This window comes from Apteryx rowi, unplaced genomic scaffold (genome assembly GCF_003343035.1).
Source record: "Apteryx rowi isolate R43461 unplaced genomic scaffold, aptRow1 scaffold_428, whole genome shotgun sequence".
Lineage (NCBI taxonomy): Eukaryota > Metazoa > Chordata > Aves > Apterygiformes > Apterygidae > Apteryx > Apteryx rowi.
This window is the reverse complement of record NW_020450681.1, coordinates 189012-192864: the sequence shown is the minus strand read 5'-3', so window position 1 is coordinate 192864 and position 3853 is coordinate 189012. Positions and strand designations below refer to the sequence as shown.

General features: G+C 55.2%; 1 long non-coding RNA gene across 1 annotated transcript; it reads right to left on the bottom strand.

Moving 5' to 3' along the window:
* Positions 1-1362: 1362 nt before the first annotated feature.
* LOC112971117 lies at positions 1363-2714 on the bottom strand. The gene is made up of 3 exons (XR_003255251.1): positions 2597-2714; positions 2349-2494; positions 1363-1624 (listed from the first exon to the last, which is right to left on the bottom strand). It is a non-coding gene; the product is annotated as an uncharacterized LOC112971117 (long non-coding RNA).
* Between the last annotated feature and the right edge of the window lie 1139 nt (positions 2715-3853).

Below are 3853 nucleotides of genomic sequence, written 5' to 3'. Positions count from 1 at the left end.
AGGTTTGAGCGCTCTGCAATTTTTGACATGTTGCTGCCTTTCTAGGGCTGCCAAGTGAAACAGGAGCACAGAGAAAGGAGGCAGAAAAACAGGAGCCCCCATGAAGCCAACTATKATCTTAATATTTACTGTGGAAGCAGCCAGAGGCCATTAGCAGGCCAGAAGCCATCATGCTAGACAGGTCTAAATAGCCACGGGAGAATGGAGAGAGCAAGTAGGCACTTCTGACCGCACAGCAGCTTGGAGACAAGGGATTCGGGGAAGAGAGCGAGGGGATGGCTCACTGCTAGGGCACAAGCTGAGCTACCATCATCCATAAACATGAGTTGCTTCACACTGCAGTGACACCTGCTATGCATTTGCTACCCCACAGACCAGCAAGCATCCCCAGATGCTGATGGTGGTCCGTCAGCTGAGGCCACCACTGCTTCACACCTGGCAGCCCAGACAGGCAGACCTGTTGTCAACTCCCACAGCAAAGCCAGCTGAAGAGGCATTTCATTAGATTTGGTCTGAYGACCTCTGGTTTGTGCCTGCACTCCAGCATTGGCACATGGTGATTAGCACTAAATCCCTCCAGGAGGGCCTGTCCTGTTTTCAGCCTGTGCACTAGGGAGGAATGGGTTACTCATGCCAAGAGGAATTAGCCAAAAAGCTGCTGCAGGGGAAGACCTGTCCAGGAGCTGGTGGCACTTTGCCCAGATGAGAACACCCACATAGGAAAGAGGATAATCTGGCACTCCCCCCCACACAGCAGCTCCACACTGACCTCCCCAAACACCCTCATGGCTCCATTTTAAGCTGCAGCAAGGCAACAAGGAGTGTCAGACAACCTGGAGACACCCCTGTGCTAAGGGGAGGAACAGGAGGACTAAAGGGCTCCAAGGAGAACCTGGAAAGAAGTCACTGTTAAATGCCATCACCTAGCACAGTATCACCAATTCCTGGGGGACAGCTACTTCTCTTGAGCAGTGGCAGTCACATTTTTCCAAGACTTGGAATAGTTGCCGCATTTCTTCCACCCCCTTTTTGGGGCCAGATCTGGTGTGAAGAGATGACCAGCTGCAGAACATACCCCAGGCAGACCAGGGTATCAGAACAAGGGCTGCTCTGGAAGGGCAGTGCTCTTTGGACTTTTGGAGGCTGAACACCTGCCAGCAGGGYTGGCTTGCAAATATTTACCAAGGCAGGTGTGTATAAGCACCTTCCAGAGAGGATGAGGATAACCAGACACACCTGGATGGGGATGAAGGATTGTCCCAACACTGTTTGCTGCTCTCCATGCTGGGAGAAGCCACCCTGACAACCCAGGTAGGAGGCTCTGTRAAACAATGCTAGTAAATACTTTATTTACCAAAACACATTTAAAATACTCTTAGAACTGTCACATCTCGCCAGGTCCCTTCAGCACTGGCTGCCAGCTTGAGGATCCCAGATTAGTCTTGCAGAGCTCATGCAGGAGAACCAGCTTCATGGCCAGGAGGATCTCCCTGTGGGTGAGGTGGTTTCTTCTGCTGTAGCAGGACAGCCTGGCCRCCTCAAGTGCTACTTCCCCAAGCAGACGGGGACTGTTCAGTGAGCTGAGAGCAGCAGCCACCAGGCAGGAGGCACCTGCGTTCCAGGTCTGTGGAGAGAGCCACTGTCAGAGCTGTTTGGCACACACAGGTCCCCTTCCCAGAGCCAGGGCACAACTGCTGGCCACCCACAGACAGCACAGCTGGTCACAGCCAAGCCATAATTTGCTTCCTCTAAAGGGCATGAGACCCTGCCATGCCACAGCCTGCTGCCAGCTTGTGCTTCTTCATAGATGGAGAGCATCTGCCCACACCAGTGAGCAGCAGATGCTCACTTGGGTGCACCAATAAATCACTGCTGTTGCTTACAGCCTCTAGAGGTGGCCTGACTTCATGGCTGCAAGAAGCCAGCAGTCTTCTGGAAGGAGTCTTGATATCCTCTGCTTGCTCAGGGCAGGGAGAAACCCTGTTTTTAGCACCCTGCAGAGCCCCTGTCATGAGCCTGTTGGAGTCTAGCATTGGGTGTTAGCTCCATCACCTGACCTCCATTAGCTTGGAAGTAGTTTTGGCACTGGTCTGCCACCAGCACTAGCTGCAGCCACATGCAGTCCTTGCCCCAAGCTAGCCAAGGGACCCGCCTCACAGCTCAGATGAGGCAGGTCTCCCCCAACATCCATCCACTGCTCCCACACTGGTTTAACTAGTCAAACCCAAAGCTTCCAGATCCTGCTAAATGCACTGCCCAAAAGGCTTGAGTATCCAGGCTTAGAGATCCAGCTAACCAAGCTCAGCTTGGAAAACACTTCAAGCACTCACACCCAGGCCAGSACTTACTTGATTCAGGAGTTTGTGTATGTAGGTAGAATAACCTGCTTTCTTCTTCCTGCTGTAGAGCCTGAGGCAGAGGAGACTCTCCCTGGCTTTTCCCACTGCTGCCTTCTTCCTTGGGAGGGGATCAGAGCAGGGCTCCATCGCTGCTGCTAATACAAGAAAAACAGTTTATACTTATGCTCTTTACAGACCTAGAGGAGTTCAAGCCAACTCTCCCCTTCTGCTAGGGCAGGCCAAGGGCAAAGCAGGACCTGTGACAGCAGGGCTCAACACTTCTTCCAGCCCCAGAGCTGGTGCTGCACTCACAGTAACACAACAAACATGAATCACATCACATGAAACAATACTGGAAGACACCCTGACAGAAAGCTAAACACACCAGAAAGCCAAAATTAAAAAGAAACACAAACAGGATGTTTCTGCCCCAGGCACTCACCTCACAAGAGCTGCTGCTACTACAAACCCAACCACCACCCACCCTGAGACAACACCACAGTGCTGGGGGGGGGGGGGGGGGGGTCAGCCATATATGCAGGACAGGGGGAATTCAATCAGCTGGTTCAATTGCCTTCAGGTGCTGTTTGTATCCCACCCTCCCTGCCAGGCTCCAGGCAAAGAGCCGGCTGCCCAGGGCACTGCCATACATGGCTTCGTGCCCCATGCTCAGTTGGTTTGCGTTCCAGCATACGTGAGCTTCAACCAGCTTGTGTTTGCATGATGGAAAAGTCTCCTTTGAAAATGGGGACGACCAAACCAAACCAGCTCATGAGTTTGTTCCTCCCAGGATGATGCTTTAACACCCGGAGCGTTTCTAGCTCCCGCTAAAGGTAAGCAGCGGCTACCTCGCGGGAGCTTTGCAATCTGACAGCTCCCTTCCAGGCTCTTATTTTTTTGCTATAGGGTGTTTTTGCATTTAACTGGGGGGAGCCCGTTTGCCCCGCGAGACCAGCAGCGACGGTGACGGGAGTCAGCGGCCCCGAACCCGCGGCTCACTAGGTTCCTCTCGGTAGCAGCGAGCAGCAGCCGCTAGATGGGAGCAAGGCACCGATTAGCGAAAGGCCCGTTTCCCTCTTGAGCGAGCACCGGCCCGGGCTGCTGCTTATCCCCGGAGCCCCGGAAAGGTCCGCAAAAAGCCAACCGCGGCCCGGCGGAGACGCTGCTTCCACCCCTCGCTGGCGCTTTTTTCTGTGCCCCCCCCCCAAAAAAAAACCCCAAAAAGGTGGCGAGTTGGGGACGGGGGGAAACGTCGCTGCGCGGCACCGAGAGGGCGGGTGGCTGCAGGACGCAGGGGTGTCGCCGGGCTGCAGGATCCGGCCCCGCAGGGTGCGTGCGGGGGGGTGCTCGGGCGCAGCACCGGGCGCAGGATCCGGCCCCGGGCTGGGGGGGCTCCGCGGGTGCAGGATTTGGCCTCGCAGCACCCTGGTCTTGGGGGGGAGGGGGGTCCCCAGGGTGCAGGTTGCGACTCGGGTCTCGTCTGGGTGCGGGATTTGGTGCTGGAGCCCCTACGC